This window comes from Bactrocera oleae, chromosome 4 (genome assembly GCF_042242935.1).
Source record: "Bactrocera oleae isolate idBacOlea1 chromosome 4, idBacOlea1, whole genome shotgun sequence".
Classification (NCBI taxonomy): domain Eukaryota; kingdom Metazoa; phylum Arthropoda; class Insecta; order Diptera; family Tephritidae; genus Bactrocera; species Bactrocera oleae.
In genome coordinates, this window is record NC_091538.1 from 11,406,377 (window position 1) to 11,428,132 (window position 21,756).

At 28.1% G+C, this 21,756-nt stretch overlaps 1 protein-coding gene and 1 non-coding gene across 3 annotated transcripts in view; one reads left to right on the top strand and one right to left on the bottom strand.

The window, feature by feature from the left end:
• The window catches only part of Ptr (patched domain-containing protein), a 71,030-nt gene that overhangs the window by 22,709 nt on the left and 26,565 nt on the right, over nt 1-21,756 (bottom strand). The gene's annotated exons all lie outside the window — the stretch shown is intronic.
• Nucleotides 17,553-17,626, top strand: TRNAN-GUU (transfer RNA asparagine (anticodon GUU)). The gene has a single exon. It is a non-coding gene; the product is annotated as a tRNA-Asn (tRNA).

The following is a 21,756-nucleotide window of genomic DNA, read 5'->3' on the forward strand; positions in this document are numbered from 1 at the left end:
AAAGGAATTTCTGCATAATCACCTTCTTTTAGTGCAATACGATTTTTAGTACGTTGTTCGCTTGACAATTAGTCCAAAGTTCACTCAAATATATATAAATATATTGTATCTGTCAAAAAAAAACGAATTTTTTTTCACTTCGTACTCTGAAAAATAATTTCTTAGACATTTCTTAGAAATTCTCTCCAAATATGAGCTTTTAATTGTAACGGGAAGGTCCGCGGCCTTATACTTGTAGTTTTTTTTTTTTTTTTTCTTATTATCAGATAGAAAAATTCATATCTCGCTTTCAACTACTTGAAAAATTATCTATTTCAGAGTACGAAGCAAAAAAAAAAACATTCGTTTTTTGGTCCCTCTAATATACGAGTGTATGTAAACTCAATTTTTAGTTATATTAATTGTTATTATTTGTTTTAATCTTTAAAGCATACTGAAAGATGGAATAGAGTGCGATTTTACTATCCCATTAACAAAAATCTCAAAACTTTGACGTGAAGGTATATTTTTTATTTCTCTTAGATTTTCATATTTTGGAAACAAAATGGTCTCGTTGACTTAATAAGCAAAAAATTGTGGTTTCGTAGACTTAATTAGAAAAAAAGAGCTTTTATGAAGATATTTATCTTGATTCTGACTGATCAGTTTGCATGACAGTTATATGCTATAGGGATCCGGTCAGAACAATATATTTGGAGATTGTTGCGTTATTTTGCACAGTAAGTTGTGCTAAATTTCTTGAAGATATCTTGTCAAATAAAAAAGTTTTCCATACATAAACTCGATTTTTATCGGTCAGTTTGTATGGCAGCTATATGTCCTAATGAGCCGATAACAGCAGTTCCAACAAATGTGCAATTTATTGGGGAGAAACGTACGTGCGCAAAATTTCAGATCGATATCTCGAAAACTGAGAGACGAGTTTTCGCTTACACATGGCTAAATCGCCTCTGCTCGTCACGCTGATCATTAATATTTTTTAGAGTGTCCGACGCTTCCTTTCGGTATAGAAATTTTATTTTCTGTTACAAATTTTTTTAAAAGAAAGTTTATGTAAATTTTTTTTAAAAAGTATAGTTATATAAATTTTTTTATAAAAAGTTGTTGTCAATATGACATAGCTGAAGATGTCTGTCATGGGTGCCATTTAAATACTAAGAAGTGAGTATGTAGCTATAACAATATTAACACAATATTATTTTTATATAAGTTAATTTTAATTACTGCTTTTATATGTATATTTTTTTTTTAATATTTTTTTTGTACCAAAAATTTTATCTAGTTCATTTTCAACATCATTCAAATACAACCGTTTTGAGTGCTTAAAATTTTTTTTTATCTTAATATAATCCTAAATTGTTCCAAAAATCTCAAAAAATCTCAAAAATATCAATATACTGTTTTTGTATATTAAACAACATACACACACACACACTAACGAGCTATTATACAGTATACAAGCTACAAAATATACACACACACACGCAAAGGCTTCTGGGTAAGTGTTATAGCAATCACCTTGAATTCGCTAAAATTACTGCACCGCAAATTAATTCACCGACATTTATCAACAAATCAAAATTTAAAAATTTATTACTTCCTAAGAGACGGCGCATTGAAGCCAAAATTAGGCAAAAACTAAAAGCGGCATATTAAAGCGCTTTTGTCAAATTACCTTAATGTCAGCTAATCATATGTGAGTCAACAAGCTGAGACCAATATTTTGCGTGACCTTGCCGGCGTGTGCTAAAAAACCGCAGCAATTTTTATATTTATTTAATTTTTTCATTCATATATTATATATTTTTTATATATCATTTATTTTTATATTTTATATTATATTTAACTCTTTATGTGTATATTACTTTTTCCTAAATTTTGCCTCTAACCCATTGAGCTTATCAAATCATGCATGGATAGCTATTGAATCGGCTATGGAGTAGTAAGTTTCACTCCAAATGTGTCAGTGTGCCTTAATATTTCCCTCGTCGACGCACAAAAGCGTTCCGTTGCAATAACAACAAACAAATTTATATTGCATAACTTGTGGTTAAACGCTTACATTTTTTGCATGTTGTTGTAGGCCTCTTTAAGGTTTGTAATTATTATAGTTTCTAATTTTTTAAAGTTTATAATTCGCCGTGCTTTCTTGAATAATTACACAGTTTTATTGTTTCTTTTTGTTGCTTTTTTCTTTGCTTCCACTAATTCATTGTAAACTTTCGGCTACACCCTTTCATATACAAGCTTATCATTATTTATAATTTTTTTAACTTTTGACACCATCCTATCTTGCGTTTTGTGTTTACTTGATAAATTAAGTTTGCAAAATTTTTGCACGCACACTAGGGTGTGGCATTTTTAGACAAATTTTTTCTACTAAACATGAAAAAACGTTAACATAGGTTGCGCCGTAGCTCTAATACCCTTCACAAATATAAAAGAATCCTTACAAGAACTTGTTTTTGAGCGGTCAGTTTGTATGACAACTATAAGCTGTAGTGAGTCGACTTAAACCATTTTTTCGAAGATAGCACCATAGACTTGGACAATAACCCGTGCCAAATTTCTTGAAGATATCTCAGTTTTCCTACACTTTATGACGATTGTTCAGTTTGTATGGCAGCTATATGTTATAGTGATAATTAAAGAGCAGATCGCACAATTAAGTTCAATAAGCATAATAATAATAAGCATACTAATCAAGTTATTGGAAACTCAGCTGGTTATGCATTTTTACCACTCAAACAACTTAAACTGGAACTACAATACTTAAGAGATCACTCCGATAAGTACTTTTTTAGCTTACTACTCTAGCTTATACATTAAAAACTTCACGGAAAGTGAAAAGTGTCAACAATTTCGACTTATTTACGAGCAAAGTGACACTTAATATGCATAGCTTGAACTAGTTGCAAATATGTTTGTTTAGGCAAAAGCACACAAGTCAACTTTGCTGAGTTTCGAGTATGCGCTTTACTTATTATGCAATGCAAAATGCATTTTTGTAGAAAAAACCTTGTTTCAACTTCAAATTTTTTTTTTTAATTTTCAACTGTTTTGTTTTTGTCTCTAAGCGAATTTAAGCGCTACAATATAGAAACCTGTGCCATGTGTATTCTATATTTCTCTCTTGTCATTTTAACCTTTTTATTTACTAATGGTTTGTTTGCATTGCGCAATATACCGTTTAAATACCTTTGACTGGATATATTAAGTTTGTCAAAAAGTTATAGCAACGATAAGGAAATTTCGAAGGCCCTCTAATATATATATACAAGTATATATATCTATAAATAATCAGCATGAGGAACTGAGTGGATCTAGCCATGTCTGTTCTGTATATATGCCAACTAGTCCCTCAATATTTGAGTTATGCACTTAAAATTTTGTTCAAGTCCTTTTCTCATCAAGAAGCTGCTCATTTGTTGAAAGCGCCGATGTCGGATTACTTTAGCATATAGCCGTCATACAAACTGAACGATCGGAATTAAGTACTTGTATGGACAGCTTCTTTATTTGACGAGATATCTTGATGAAATTTGGTTTGAATTACTGTCGAAAGCAGGGCTAAAATATCTGAAGAAATTTTCTTGATCGAACAACATTAGCATATAGCCGTCATACATACTGAACGATCAAAATATAGTCCTTGTATGGAAAACATTTTTATTTGAAGAGATATCTTCACGAAATTTTGCATGTATTATTTTACAAGGCAACGCTACAATCTTCGAATATATTTAGTTCAGATCGAATCAGTATAGCATATAGCTGCCATATAAATTGACCTATCAAGTCAGGATAAAGATCTGTTTATACCCTTTTATGCCACGAAATGTAGCTGTGAAGGGTATTTTAGCTTTGGTAGTCAGCCGAAGTTAAAATTTTAATGTTTTTCTGTTTGGTTTTCTTTTTTAAATTTTTTCTGTCAAATAAAGTAAAAATAAATATACCGTGCAAACGCAAACAGTTTAATTGAATTTCTTCAAAAAATAATGTCAGGCGAAAATAGCGCAACGTAAACGAAAAAAATAAAGAAAAATAACAATAAGTAAATTAGAAGCAGCAAAACTGCCAGCTAAATAAATATTGACACAGATTTTCAGAAAATGGATTTATCGATCTTAGCCTAAAATTTTGCGCTTAAAGCTGTTAGGCGCATCTCGTTCACAGCTAGCAAACAAGCGCAGCAACAAGTGGCGAAAACTACGCGTAGTAACAACAAAAATTATGCAAACATAACAAAACAATGTTAATGAAGCGAATTCGCCAAGCAAGTGACCACATTGGCTCTTTTATTTAATCAGCCATATATTTGGCTTCATTTGCTTATCGATAAGCGGCAGTTTTTTTCAACAAGCCTAATTGCTTATTAACGATTTTGACACTATGACCTAAAAATTAAATGAAAAACCCTACAGCTGTTCAACGCAAGCGAAATGCACAGTCATGAGCGTGCATTATACGCATGCGAAAATATTCATTGCTTATCGAGGTATGTATTTATAAATGTTATGTGTGTGTGTATTCGTGTATTATGCACGTGCGTTTGGCCCTTTTTATTCACGCGTTTATATTTAGCACATTTGTATTGACTTTCGTCAGCAATATACATATGTTTGTTTATATATACTACTTACTTCCTTTAAAAATAGTTTAATTGTTTATTTTTAGAACATCTAGTACAGGTTTCTCTTGAATTTTACATTAAAAATTTTTTTTTTTAATATTTTTCTCCACATTTATTTTAGTTAATGAACTCTCGCGACATCGGTTGTTCACCGGTTGGCTGTTTACTTGGCCAGCAGCTGGCACTTGCCATCTTTACTTGTTGCTAATATATGCGTTAATAAAAATTATTTTTTTTATTGTTGTTGTGGCATGCTGCTGTAACATTTCGTATGTGTTAACAGCCCATAAATAAAGCGTGAACGTTAGGAAAATGAGAAAAAAATATTATATGTCAGCTTACATATTGATTGCGAAAGTTTGAGTGCAACTGCATTGCGGCGTTGACGACGAGTTCGTGCCTTAAGTCTTTTGTTTGCTAGCTTTAAAATGTATGCAGCTCGTTGCATTTGTTACGTTTATGAAGTGTTTGTGTACAGATAATTTTTATACTCTCGCAACCTGTTGCTACAGAGTATAATAGTTTTGTTCACCTAACGGTTGTTTGTATCACCTAAAACTAATCGAGTTAGATATAGGGTTATATATATATAAATGATCAGGATGAAGAGACGAGTTGAAATCCGGGTGACTGTCTGTCCGTCCGTCCGTCTGTCCGTCCGTCTGTCCGTCTGTCCGTCTGTCCGTCCGTCCGTGCAAGCTGTAACTTGAGTAAAAATTGAGATATCTTTATGAAACTTGGTAGACATGTTTCATGGTACCGTGAGACGGTTGGTATTGCAGATGGGCGTAATCGGACCACTGCCACGCCCACAAAACGCCATTAAGCAAAAACAAATAACTTGCCATAACTAAGCTCCGCAATAAGATACAAGACTGTTATTTGGTACACAGGATCACATTAGGGAGGGGCATCTGCAGTTAAAATTTTTTTTTTAAAAAGTGGGCGTGGTCCCGCCTCTAATAGGTTTAATGTGCATATCTCCTAAACCGCTAATGCTATAATAACAAAATTCACTGGAAGCAAATATTTTTAGCACTTCTATTGACGGTGTGAAAATAGTTGAAATCGGGTGGCAACTCCGCCCACTCCCCATATAACGGTACTGTTAAAAACTACTAAAAGCGCGATAAATCAAGCACTAAACACGCCAGAGTCATTAAATTTTATCTCTGGGATGGTATCAGATGACGTTATAGGAACCGCGTTCAAAATTAGACAGTGGGCGTGGCACAGCCCACTTTTAGGTGAAAACCCATATCTTGAGATCTGCTTAACCGATTTCAACCAAATTCGGTGCATAACGTTCTTTTCATGTTTCTATGTCACAGTGCAAAAATGGGCGAAATCGGACTACAACCACGCCTACTTTCCATATAACACCATTTTAAATTCCATCTGATTATTTCACTTTCCACTATGCAAATCAGGCAACAATGACTGTATCGGGATAAAACTTTGCGTGAATAATGCGATTAAAGTATGCCACCTTGTGGCCAAAAATTGTCTAAATCGAACCAAAACTGTTTAAGCCCCTAAGTAGTAAATATGTGGACCCCAGTGCCTATAGTTGACCTTCTACCGAAAATATCAGCCAATCCACAAAGAAATCTCAAACGAGTATACTATTTGACTTTGCGAGAGTATAAAATGTTCGGTTACATCCGAACTTAGCCCTTCCTTACTTGTTTTTTTTAACTTTATGTGCATGTATGTTATTAAGTCAAGTTATTTTTTCGGTAAATAGTTTTTTTTTTTATAAATATTGCAGTAATTTATGAAAAACTTTAAATTAAATGAAGCAAATGTATATTAACTTAATATAATATGTATTGGCTTGTGTATGATACTTATACAATATAATTATACCTATATAAAATTTTTAAAGGAAAATTTTTACTCAAAATATGTAAGCAGAATTTGTTGAAAATTGATAGAAAAATGTTTAGTCATAATTTGTAAGCAGCAACATTTGGAAAAAAATATATGCAATAATTTTTTTTATTCTTAATCAATTTTTAAAAATTAAAAATTAAGTTTGTATTTGCAAAATTTTTAGTTAAAAATTGCATATAAAAAAATTTAATATATGATTAAAAATAAAATATATATATAATTAAAAAATTAAAATTTAGTTTTTAACTGCAAACATTAAATTTTAATTAAAAAAATTTGTATTTAATTAAAAAAAAATTAAAATTTTATATAAATGAAAAAAATTAAATCGCGCGAAAAATGTTAATTTTTCAAAAAAAAATTCATTTTTTAATTTTTAATTATAAACTTGTAATGAATTTTTTTTTCAAGCCGGAATTTGGAATTAACAATTTTTTTTCAATCCGGTATGTGGGATTAACTTTTTTTTTAGTTTTTCAATCTGGTATTTGGTATTCGAAATTTAAAGATTATTTTTAATTAAGATTGCGGGATCACAAAAAAAAAATTTTATGAAATATTATATTATTTCAATTATTTTTTAATGCATTATTTGCAACAATGGCTACAACTGCTAATTTACCTAAATTTATCAGCAAATTTAATGCATCCTTGAACTTGCTCACAATTACACTATACAAGTATTTATTTAGGCATTTTTTTTTTCAAAAAACTAGTTTTTTAATTTACTGTACTCATTTTTAAAGCAATGAAAATAAATCAAACAGCGATTTTTTTAATAGAAATACTAATTAAGCCCTTTAACCAAGCAGCTAATGAAAAGTATATATTTTACAAAAACTGTGCTCAGCCTCTAATAATTTATATACGCCCTATAAAATAAATATAAAAACCTTCACTTGCTATAACCTTGATCCTAAACGCTAATCGTGCATTAAAGTTTTCAGTAAGTACTTCAAAATATAAATAAACAAAAAAATGTGGACCACACAGACATACAATACATACATGTGCAGGTATGTATATGCTGCACTGCTAACTAACGCACTTTCAGCGCTCATGAACCGTTGAACCATTGCGTAATTTCGGTAAACGAAATATTTTCTAAACAAAGCGACAAATCAACAATGCAAAAAATACGTTAAAAAAATAAAACAATAAAATGTGATGCAATAGAGTTAAGGAGGATTAATAAGTGAGTATTTCAGTTAAAAATAACAACAACAAAAATTAATAAGGCTAAATTATAATTTTTTTTTGAAATAAGGAAAATTGCTTCAAATCTTTTCACGTACCATAAAATCTTTTCCGAATTTTTTCAATTTAAAACATACAAAAAAAAGTTAGTTAAATTAAACTATTTGAAAAAAAGTTTTAAATTTTTTTAAAATTAAAAATCTTTTAAAAAATCGATAGCAAAATTCATTTAGTATCATAAAGTTAATGTTAAAATATTATACAATTCTGTGGTTTAAAATTTTGGAATTCGATTTCAGCATTAAAAAAAATAACGTAAAGTTCAATTTTTAACTAAACTAGTAGTAAACCTGGTTTTGTAACAACAGATACAAATAAAAATATAAATATACAATTTTGAACATTTGAATGTGAAGAAAATGTATTTAAAAAATATGAATTTCTTATTAAAAAAATATTGAAAAAAAAAATATAAATCCAAAAATCTAAAATTGTTTAGAACTATAATAGAAAGTTTGAAAAGCGGTGTTTTATAAAATATAGTATGGTACCTGCTGCTTTAACAGTTTAGAAGCTAGTGGTAATTCATGGATGTAGCTGTCAAACGGGAAGATGGAAGAAATATTTTTATTAAAAAATATTACTTAAGTTTAGAAAGGAAATACAGTATTTTACGACAATGTTTGCTAAAAAGACACATATTTGTGAAATAAATATAAAAAATTTAACAAAGTCACTGCAAATATTAATGGAAAAACGCAAAATTTTTTACTTTTATCTTCTTATTTATTAAATATGAAAAAGACTTACTTCATATAAAAACTCTAAATTAAACTAAATTCTATATATTTGCTTAAAATTTTAACGGAAAGTTTGAAAAACAGTATTTTAAAAAGGTCTGTGCTTGCTTTAACATTCTAGAAGCTAGTGACAATTCTTGAAAGTAGATGGAAGTTTGGCAGATGTGAAAACCATGGCTGTTAAAGAATGTTTAGAATTGAAATATGATATGTATATGTTAAATTAAAATAGCACGTTTTGAAATTATAATTTCCAAATATTCATCAAAAATCTATTTCATTAAAAATCTATCCATTTGTCGATATAAGAAACCCCCAAAAAAATATTATTATATTTATATAATTACACGTTGGACTATATTTAATATTCTAACAATGTGGTAGTAGTCAAAAAAATTTTTTTTTTATTCCATGGCTTTTGACAGGCGAGTTTTATAAACATAGCCTAGTGACAGCTACCAAACACACTAATAATGTTTGTCACTGAGTCACTCAATTCAAATGTGGGTCAAGCGTGCAGATTTTCAACAGATACACATATATAAATATATATTTTTTTCTTTTTACGTGAGTTTCAATTTCATTCATTATTTATAATATAAAATAATAACAACAACAACAACCGGTAACAGAAATTTGCCAACAACATAACAGATTTCTTATTAAAACTGTTTGCATATATTAATATGTTGGAAATGAATGTAATAAACAGTTAATAGCGGCGCTTAAAGCGCAAGCGTATTAGCATGTTACAACAACAACAACAAAACCGCAATATTAATGCTACACATTGTTGTTAATAAAAAAGCAAAATAAGTCAAATGATAACAAGCTGACTTATACACACATATATATACACTTATATGAATAATTATATGCATATATGTTATGTATATAAGTACATACATACATATGTATATATTCATTTCTTAAACTTCGACCCAATTTCAGGCATCGCACGCTGCTGTCTAATGCATTTAACGCAACATTTAACGCAGTGATTGGTTTTAGATATCAAAATTACGGTTGCATTGTTGTTGTTGTTGAATTTCATACGCATATAATACATTTGCGGTAACAAGAAACTTATAGCGGCGAGTGGTCAAGCAGGTAGCTCAAAAGCGGCCAAGCGGCTGTTAGTTGGCTAGGCGGACATAAGGCTCGCTCTCTGGCTGGCTGTCTGGCTGGCCAAGTTTGTAGGCAAATGCCTGAGGTGCTGAGCAATCACACACACACACACATGTGCTTATATAGAATTACATATATTGATATGTTGCGTGTAGCATAAGTAGAAAGTGGATATCTGTGTCAGTTTGAAAAATAGAAAAGGCCAAGAAAAAAACAACAAAGACAAGGCAAATAGTAAAATCAAAACGCTACTACTGCGATAGCTAACAGATTAAGTATTTTTTTGCTAACAAAACGCTTTGCATATTTTTTTTATACACTGAAGATATTATATACATATATATATACATATATATATATATATATATATACATATATATATATATATATATATATATATATATTATTTATTAACCTATAAAGTACCATATATACAGTATATGACAATTTAAATCGCTTTAGCCATGACCGTCTGTCTGTCCGTCTGTATATGTGCGTTTGTGAGATATTGATCTGAAATTCTGCACAAATCCTTTGCTTCTCAAAAACTGCTTATTTGTCGAAATCGGTGTTATCGGTTTATCATAGCATCTAGCTGCCATACAAACTGTACGATCAAAATCAAGTCTTTGTATGGAAAACTTTTTTATTTGATAAGATATTTTCATGAAATTTAGCGTGCATTACTTTCACAAGCAACGCTACAATCTCCGCGCATATTGCTTAGATCGGTCTACTATAGCATATAGCTGCCATACAAACTGACCGATCAAAAAAAAGCTCTTGTGATTTTTTTTTTTAATTTTTAATTAAATATTCTTTTGTTTATTAACGGTTAACTGACAACTAATTGACTTTGCATTAAAATTATTTTGTGCTTTGCTGTTGATGGTCATTCACTGCTAACGCCGGCTAATTTATTGTATCGAAGTTGGACGCATGCGCGACGCACAGCTACACACACGCATTTGTCTATAAATATGTATGCAAATGCCTGCATAGCATGCCAAATAAGTGTTTGTTTATGTGCATTTGGCTCATTTGAAACAATATTCAACTATTTGCATGCAAGCACTGTGCACTAGTGCACCTTAACTGACAATACTTTGCTTACTTATTCGTCATTATTTGCGTATTTTCAATTTCTATTTTATATTTGAATTAAATTTTTTTTCACACCATACAAGTAGCCTCGAAATTGGTTTTGCTATTGTTTTAGTATTAGATTTATTTCTATGATTTCTTTGCAATTTTGTTTATTATTGGCAACGCGTGCGGCTATCTGTTGTTAATGGTGTAAATTTATATGCAACATAGTGTAGAATGACGAAATATATTCGGAAAATAATGCAAGTGAAAAAAATTGTGAAGAAAAAGCTTTGGCGCTGTGAGTCAGCCATAAAGCTAACTTTATAACAGCCAATGTTTTCTGTCGATTTAGAAGCGTAAAATGCGAAAAGGCTTAAGAACCTGTAAAACACACTAACTTGTAATCTGATTTGTAAATAAATTATTTATTAAAATTTTTTTTTAAAAAAGTGCCATAAAGTCATCTGTAATAAATTAAATGACCTTGAAAACCACTCTCCGATGACACGTGCTAATATGACAGTAAAGCTGACAAAATCTAACCAAATTCTTTAGAACTAGTTAAAGTTGAAGTAGCAATTTTCAGTTATTATATATGTATGCTCTTGTGTATATATTTTTATTCATATATCTAGATTTATGTCACTTGCTCTTATTGTTTTTTTTTGCGGTTTTTGCATCGTCTGCTGTTGACTGTCGCTTGTAAAGCCAAAAAAATCATCAATGACTTTTGATCGATAACGATTTGCGCATTTTATATTTCACAGTTTTTACAGTTATTGATTTGTCATACCATACATTCGGTTAACTGTTTTGCATTAAATTTTTTTCTGTGCTTGAGGGTCGAATTGTGTAAAAAACCCCGCAAGTAACATTGTAACCAATTCGGAACTCATTTGGAATCTAAATGAAAACTAGAATTTCAATTTCAACAGAGACTGTCACCAAATGTATATGTATATATATTTATATACTTTATTTACAACATATATATATATACCATAGAGGTTACCGTAAAAATATTTTTTTGAATGTAAAATCTTTCTAGTTACGAAGAATTCAGATAATTTAATATATTAAATAGTTTTTTGAAAAAGCTTTTATTAATTTTTTTGTATTAGTCTTTATACTGCTCGAATAATTTAAAAAAAAAAATTATAGTGGTGCCATATTTTTGAAAATTTATGTTGCTTCCAAATTGGTTCGATTTTATTAAAAACGTTATTAGTAATTTTATTAAATTAATCGGTGTCCTTCTGAAATGGTTTAAATAAAGTAGTAGTTATAGGGTTGCCATGCATGCATGCATGTACAAAATTTTGTTGCCTGGAAATTGGTTAAATACAGAAACACTAAAAATAAAAAAGTAAAAGCAAGCTTGCAGTTTAAGTTTTTGGAGATAGTTGCCACCTATTTCAAATTTTTAATTCAATAATTTAAAAAGTATATGAGTGTCAAGGATCTCTAAAAATATTCCGGTTAAAAATATTTTTCGTTGGAATTGCCACCAAAAAAAAAAATTATACAAAAGAATTGTTAAGATGGCAACATTTAAAATTTGAATTTTACTTAATTCTTCAAATAAATGTATTGAGCTAATAAACTGGTTAATCCTGAGTGCTGTTTTAGAATATTATGTAAGGTGTTGCCACGTTTTAAAAAAAATTAAATAAAATAAATATATATAATAAATTTAATATTATAATATTATTATTAAATAAAGGGTATTGGAAATATTTCATATATATAGAAATATTTTCAATTTATTTTGTTCGCATATTTAAAAAAAAAACTAATTAATAATTAAATATAAATATAAATATAAATATAAATATAAATATAAATATAAATATAAATATAAATATAAATATAAATATAAATATAAATATAAATATAAATATAAATATAAATATAAATATAAATATAAATATAAATATAAATATGGCTTGAAAAATTTGTTTAGTAATTACAAAGACAACAACAAAGTTTAAACCGTTTATATATCTGGTCAGTGAACCGTATATGTATAATGATTTTACTCTCCCCTTCAAAGAAAGCTTTCATCATTAGCATATCTTGACTTTTCTCAACTACAAATATATCTCAAGCAAAACGCTGTTTAACAATAAACGACCAGATTAAAATATTTAGATAATTTTATGCAAATCAACACAAAATTATATTGAATAGGTTGAAAATGAGAAAAATCGAAATGAAGATAAAGAGAATGGGATAAATATTAGAAAAAGAAACGAAAGCTTTATATGAAAAAAAAATTATAATAACCAAACAGTTTTAAAAATTTACATCTACATACAAAATCAGAGGAAACTAATTCTATGTATATATCTATGTATCTGTATATACACTTATTCACAAACACTCGCTTTTATTAGCTATTATAATAATATAGCAAATATTGCAAAATATATTCATCCGCATATTTGCACTCAATATACCAACAACAACTGGTTCAGCACCTCGCACGATCATAAACAGCAACTGGGTACAACAACCACATAAACAACAATGTCATGGCCCATGTGCGGCCCAAAGGCCATACGTGCGACAAACAAACCAACTAAAGCAGCCGCACAACAACCAAAATGAAATATACAACCAAAGATTTAAGCAACGAACTTCATGTTTTTGGGAAATCTAGTGCAAATTTAGCGGATGCATTAATAAAATATTTTATTGGAGTGTTGCAAAAGGAAAAAAGAAGCATGAAAAGCTTTTAAAAAAATTGGGGTTTTTACTTTTACTATTGGGGTTTTTTTAGTAGCCGGAAGTTTTTATATTATGGTATACATTGTATACTTGTATTATGCATAATAACATATCACTTTTAGTTTCTTTTTGATATGAATCTTTTCTTGAAAGTGAAATATTTTTTGTCAAAACAACTAACTACAAAATATGTGGATTCAATTTCAGTGATATCCTCATCTCAATGAAACGGAACTTTTCAGCCGGCCTGAATTACTTACTCTGGCTCTACTAGTGACTCTTTTTAAGAATCTATGATAGGTATATACATCGGTAGTTAACAAATGGCTTGTGAATTATAATTCTTCCAATAGTTTCTATCCAAAAAATAATTTTATTCAGGTAAAAATTACAAAATTAATAAAAAAACATTTTCATTAAAAAATATATTTCAAAAATAACTCTTCTTATATTCAATTCTTGCAAAATTTTTTATTAAAAAAAAACATATATAAAACGAAATTAAAACATTTATTTTTATAAAACATGTATTAAAAATATATAAATTAAATTAGTAAAAAAAAATATTTTGTTTAAAAATATGTATTAAAAAACCTAAAAATTAAATTGGTAAATATTATTGGTATTAGTAAAAAAAAATAATTTTTATAAATTAAATCAAAAATAAAAATTAAATTAAAGTAGTAAAAAATAATTATTTTTATAAAGAAATGTATTAAAAAAAATTTAATTTAAGTTAGTTAAAAAATTAGTTTTCAAGAAATAATTAATAATATTAGGAATAAAAATTAATATTTATAAATTAAATTAAAAATTGTTTTATCAAATTAGTAAAACAAAAATAATTTTTATAAAGAAATGTATTAAAAAAATAAAACTTAAATTAAATTAGTAAAAAAAAAAGTTTTTATAAAATAAAATTTATTAAAAAATATTAAACTTTAAGAAAATTTATAAAAACAAATAAATTATTTAAAAAAAAATGTATCAAAATATATTAAACTTAAATAACTTAATTACTTAAATTTTTTTATAAAAATATGTATTAAAAGATAAAGATTAAATTAAATAAGCAAAAAAATTAGTTTTTATAAAAAAATTTATAAAAAATATTAAAATTAAATTAAATAAGTAAAAAGAAACTTTTATGCAGAAATGTGTTAAAAAAATAAGAATTAAATTGAATTAGAAAAAAAAGTTTTTTTCATGCAAATATGTATTAAACAAATTAAAAATTAAAATATTAGTTTAAAAACATTATAATTTTAATATTAATTTTTATTTAATTTAGCATACTAAGTTTATTTTAGTATGTTTTTAAAAGTGTTTTGCACAATTTAATAATGAAATAAAGTTTATTAAGCAACATTTTTTTATCAAACAGAAACAAAATTATTAAAAAAATTATATATAATAAGTAAAAAATTATTTGTACAAAAAAAATTTACTAAAAAAAAATTTTTAAATATTAGTTTAAAAAAAATTATAATTTTAATATTAATTTTAATTACTTTAGTATCAAAAAAATATTTTTACTATAATTTTGTAAAGGCTTTTTCCTCAATTTTACAATTATATAATTTTTAAATTTTCACAAATTCTCCAAAAAATTAAAATCTAATTTTATTTAATAGCTAATCAATTGGGGAAAAAAGTTATCGCCTTAACAACTAGTAATTAATTAATAACGTGTTAACCAACAAATTACGCCGGCGCTTTCGCTTTTTCGCCTCATCGCCATAAATTAACGAATTGTATGTTAGACCACAAGTAAGCGAACCGGCTGCTGGTTTCAGTTATTTCGAGAATTTTTATCGCATCTGTTTACTTATGTCCGCAAATGCAAATATTTGACCCACTTTTCGGCTTGTAGCTGTTTTGGCAGAAATTTTTTTTAAATGCAAATTAAGCAACGCTAATAAAAGTCAATAAAAAATGAGCGAGGTAGCAAACCAAGCATTTGCTAACTGTTAGACAGAAATTGACTGACTGCATTTAATGGCGTTGTTTGAATTTTTATTTCACTTAATTTGGCACATTGGCACGCACGCCGGTGTTGATGATGCGCTGCGTTTTGATTTCATCCTTTTTTGCGTTTGCCTTGCACGCAGCCAGTCATATTTGCTGACGGCTGACGAACAGCTGCTAAAATTTATGTGCATGTATGTATGTGTTTGTATTTCGATTTCTTCAATTTATAATGCAATTTGATGGGGTGTTTTGAATGTTGCACATTTAAGCTTTCTTGAAATGGGCTTTTAATAATGTGCATATATACATACACACATACATGATACATATGTGCATGCTTATGGTGGAAACGAAGCATTTGCTCATCGCGTACCATCAGCCGAGCTAACGCAGCGAGTTCAGGGCCGCGATGCGTTGCGCGTTTGACACAAACGTCAAGGTGAGCGATTGCGTACTCCACTTTAATTGCTGTTGATTAATTGCGTGTTTAATTATATTTTCAGGTTTGATGGGTTTACTAAAAAGTTTCCTTATAAATATGTCAGTTATCGCTTTCTGCATATGCTTGCCTGTAAGGCTTTGGAAAACTAAATTAGCTGTCAAGATATACCGTTTTTAAGTTTCAGCATATATGTATTAATATAATGTGTTTTATAATATAACGGTACTTTCGTAGATATAATTTTATAACAATGAGTTGAAGAATCTTTGACATTTTTCTAACACAGTTCAACATTGCCATTAACATATTGTTTAATTTAATTTACACAGAAAAAATTTACAAATATATTTCGAAATAAACTATCAAAAAAAAAACAAAAAAAAAAAGAATTGTATTCACATTTCATACAAGTATAAGGTTTTTAAATTCATTTTATAAGTCAAAACTATCAAAGAAAAATATATTTTTAAGTTAAGGTTTTCATTGAAGTATAAATATACTTATATATCTAAGCAAAATGCAATTTTAAAATTTTTATTAAATAATTAAAGTAAATAAAGTTCTTAGCCACGTTTAATTTTATTTCAATAATTAAAGTTTTTAATCTTCAAATACCTCTCATTTAATACCCATACTGGGCTATTTCGGTTTTCTAAGTTAAGAAATAAATTTTAAATCAATGGCAGCACACATTAAAACTATTTACAGCAGCTAGCGCTTTGCCATATCTTTAGTTCTATTGCGATTTTGTAATATACAGTTTATTTTCGAGTCTTAGTTTAATATAAAATTTAAAACTTTTGGCAACTCTTATCCAAAAAATTTTGATTTAGTTTAAGAAAGCAAAGAATCTTAACTTTATTGCGCTACTCATGCTATATTTTGAATTTTATGCAACAAAATATTTAAAACAAGTGGCAACACTACATGTTAAAATTTTTGTTGACAAGCTTTTATTAAATATTTTTAAATAAATACTGTTACTTATCAATAATTTTTTTGTTTAATATATGGTAACTCCCTTCCAACTTAAAAAGAATTAATGTAATCATATCAGATGTTTTTTTTTTAAATTTATAAAAATTATAAAATGTGTTTGTATATAAAATTTAAAACTAGTAACAAACTATTAACATACTGTAATTTTGATTTTTATGAAATAAAATATTTAAAACAAGTGGCAACGACTCACATAAAACAATTATGGCTGGCAAGCATTTTTTATATTGGGTTTCTATTACTTATGAGTTTAACTATTTTTCCATATATATGGCAACACACCAAATTGAAAAAATAACTAAAAATTTTGATTAAAAATAAATTGAAATTTTTTTATTCAAAAGTTCGATGATTATAAATTTTGAAATATGTTTGTATAGATTTTAGAATGTACAGTTATTTTTATTTTTAGAATAAATTAAAAAAAACCTTTTTTTTATATATGCTAATATATTATCAAATAATAATGAAATAATTATTGGTGAAAAAAATTATGAAATTATTGTGGTTCATACTACAAGTATACTCGTATTAATAAAGGGTTTCGAATAAATTACAATAATTAAAATACAAAAGGTACCATGATAAGGCATGTTTACTTATCATGCATTTCGAAATTCGCAGAATTGCACTAAATTCCACTGTTACAATAATAGCTTTTCATGTAGCCTCCGTGGCGCAATTGGCTAGCGCGTTCGGCTGTTAACCGAAAGGTTGGTGGTTCGAGCCCACCCGGGGGCGCTCACAAAACTTTTTAGTAAATAAAAATTTGTAAAAGCTGTGTTTTATATAAATAATAGACGAAAGAAATAAAAAATGCTGTAAGGTGTGGGTGAGAGATAAAAAGAAAGAAAGCAAAAGCAAAATTCACAAAAAATTCAAAAGAATTATTGTTGCATTTATCGCGCCCACTTGATAAGCTGGAATAGGTATAATATATCAAAAAAAAAAAAAAAATAATTCTGAATGCTTGAAGAAAACAACAACAAAAGTGCTGTTGTTTCATATTAATAGTTGTGTTTGCATAACTATGTGTGAATTTGGTTTTGTATTTCAATAGCGCAAAGTGTAGATTTTGTTTATTTATTCGGCATTTACTCATGCAGTCAATTCACATGCGACCGTTATATTTGCCGAATAATTAGTGCTTTTAACTGTTAAAACAAACAATTTACTAATTACCAAGTGGCAAGCTCTAATTTAAGCCCAACTAGGTGTGAAGTTCATAAAAAGTGAAAATGAGTGTTTGCAAATAATATTTCTCAGACGATTTTGAGTTAAAAAGTTGTGTTGGTATGAGTGACTAAAGTCTAGTAAGATTACTAGTAATAGACATTATATGAAAAATAAGCATTTTAGGCTGGATATTTAGGCTATAAAAGCTGTCTTCGATTCGCCGCTACTCTTCTCTTTAGTTTTGAGCTCTGCTCGCGTGTCAAAACATTTACATGTGAAAGGAACAACAATACAGGATTTTTCAAAATTCAAATTATTTTCGGAGACATAGGAGATATGGGTATACGCGAACCTTTAAACGCATTTTTCTCGAAACTTTCTTTTTCCAAACGAGACAAATGATTTCTCAGGAAATTTCAAAGAGTCTTCTTAATAGACTTGTCTATATCTGGTCAAGCAGCCGTCATTCTGTGAAAATATTTATTCCAACCTTTCGTAAATCCAGGCATTATTTGAGATTAATATTATTTTTTTTTTGGTTTCAGTTTGCTAGGATGGTTGAAATCGTGGGTATGGTCAGCTGCCAATTCTTTGAGACTCTCCACTTCTGCTGCTAATTTTTGAAATTTTTAACTTATTTTGTTTTTTCATTATTCAGAATGCAGAATTCTTGTAATGTTAATAAATAACTAATAAAAAATGTATAGAAAAAATATTAATTGCCTTTTTAAACAACACTTCAAAAATTAATTGAAATTCATGCCTCTACACTATAATACCCCATTAAGCGCTAAAAATAACTTTTCTTGGTAGACCTAAATTACTTCCCATACAAAAATATAGATGTATTTTAATAAACTATATTTCATGTTAAAAAAGAAAATTAATATAAATGCGACTTCATTTAACAAATCACCCGTCAAATTCACAACTCATTAGCCATCTTCCTTAATTTTTTACAAACTATTGTATATATACACAAGTTTTTATGCAATTTTTTCATCGCACAGCTAACACATTTTGCAACTGTCATGAGTAAATGCAAATATGTATATATTTTATAATAAATGTATTGCTATTACTTTAACTCCGTCTAGGCCCAGTCCCAGACATCACTACAAAGCGTCTTAACTTCAGCGTTGACGCTTGATCATTCGTGCAAATATTTGCGCTCATTTGTGACGTTGTGCTTGCCAAGTACTTTTCAGCAACAACAACAATTTTTTTCTTTATTTATTGTTTTTTTTATTGCTATAAAAAGTCTGGGCTGACATTCGTTTCGTTTACTTTTGCAGAAGTGAAAGTTTAATGCGCATGCGCATTGCGTCCAGTCAGCCAGCCTCATATGGCAGCATTAAGCTTGTGTTTGTTTAGCGGCGCTGGCAAGTAGTGGGGGAAGCGTCATTAGCTGAGGGAATCGCTATGGGCATAAATCAGCAAAAACAACAAAAATATAGGCAAAAGAAAAGAGGTAGCGGAATCGAAGTAAATGAGTGCAATGCTGAAAAACGCCAGCGTTCATACTGCTGATTGGGCTATTTGGCGTTTCTTTTGCTCAACGAAAAATATTTATTAATTTTATTTATTCAGTTATGCTTATTTCATTGATTTTGCAACTCGCTTATTGCATTTGCGGTTGTTAATCAGCATAATCGTCATCATTAGCGTTGGGTAATTGTTAGTGAGATGAAATATATTTCGAAGAAATTTCAGTTTGGTTTTATGTCTCATTTGTTCAAATAATTAGGTGCTGCGGTGGATCGTTTAGCACAATAATGATTGAAACTTAAAAAAATTTTCTTTCTATAAAACTTTTTTTTACAAAATGAAAAAATACACTAATTATGAGTTTTCTTTCTCTAAATTTTTTTTTTAATTTCAAAATAACAAAAAACATATTTCAAATATTTCATATCAAAAATATTTTCTTAATGTTCAAAATTCAAAAATAGGTTTTTTAAATATAATTTTGAATATTTTTTCATAAATTTTTATTTTGTCGCATTTCATTGACTTTCCAAAAAAAAAAAAAATTATGTTTTGTTTTAAGTTAGCTAATACACAAGAAAAGAATTTTAAATTTTATAATTTAAAAATATATGTTTTACTGTTAAAAAATTTAAAATAATTTTTTTTCAACACAATTTTGACTGTTTTTTTATTTTTTTCTTGCATCTCATTAAATTAAAAAAAAAAATTATATTCAAAATTTCCTCACAGAAAAAATAAATAAATTTAACAATTATTAAGTATACATACATATTTTTTTACTGTTAAAAATCGAAATTACTTTTTTCAGCACAATTTTGAAGAATTTTTCATTTATTTTTTATTTCTTTGCATTTCATTGACTTTTCAAATGGCGTTTCAAAAACTTTTCAAAAATACAAAGATTTTGATTTTTGTCAAAATTTTTTATTACATAAAAAAAACAAAAATATTTGCTTTGTCGCATAACACAGTTTATAACCTCGCTTAGCAGCTTAATTTGACTCGCTTCACTTGTGGAGCTAACCTGTTGTTTGGTTAGCAAAAGCTCTCTATAAGCCATTTATTAGAGAAATATTGTTGCTGCTTTATTTTTCTATTTTTATTAAATATATTTGTTATTTTTTATTTTTAATTATTTAGTGTTCCTCACTCCGAATAATTTTCTCATATTAATATCTCCTACACTTATGGAGCAATTTATTCAAAATCGAGTAGTATTTATAAAAAATAATAATAATAATAAAAAAATATATTTAAAAAGATATTATTTTTTATTTTATTTAAAAAAAAATTATTTTTTACATTACTACATAAATTTTATTAGCGACTTATTGCTTTAAATATGTGCTAAAAAAAGTGTGCATTCGGCAAATGGCTGACCTACTGTTCGGAAGCTCTGTTTTACTAACATAGCAAGCATTGGACGATAAAAAATCTAATTTTAATATATTTTAGCTTACCTTACGGAACTGATTACGTGTATTAAAAGAGGCATTTCTTCATGCTATTTGGTAACCACAAAAACTTATATATAGCTTATTTTTGTTAATTAAGAAGGTTGTTTACCAGTGAAGAGCACTAACAAAGGGACGTAATATACCTAAGCGTAGTACAAGTACACACAATACACACATAGAGTGTAGTGTATATGGTATATGCACAAAAACAACAAAGGAGTAATAATAACTAGCAATGCTAATAACCTAAGCAACAATTTCACTAACACCAAAAAAAACACTACTGAGCTCAGTACTCTCAGTTGTCGAACTCAATTTAATTTTCCATCAAATTTCGCTTTGAGAAAATATGATTACCAAATACGACAGCGTGTTTAATGTGATTAAGTGCAGGCCGTTGCGTTTCAAAAGCAATGTAATGCAATTCACAACACTATAACAAGTGTTTTTACAATTTACAACAACAACAACAATGCGAGCGTTAACTTTATATCACTTTGTTGGGGTGTTATGCAGTTCAGTAATGATACGGCGCTTTTGAGCAAGTACCACGTAAGTAGCTTCGATTACGATGCTGTTTATTTTATCATTAGTGAAGTCTGCAGATATTTCACGGCTCAACTGAAGTGAGTATGAGGTAATGCAAGCACGATTAAATATAAAAAAAAACTCCAAAAAAAGGTCACAAAAGGGCACACACGTGCGGGAAAGAGATATAACTAAACGAAAAATTGTATAGACTTAAAA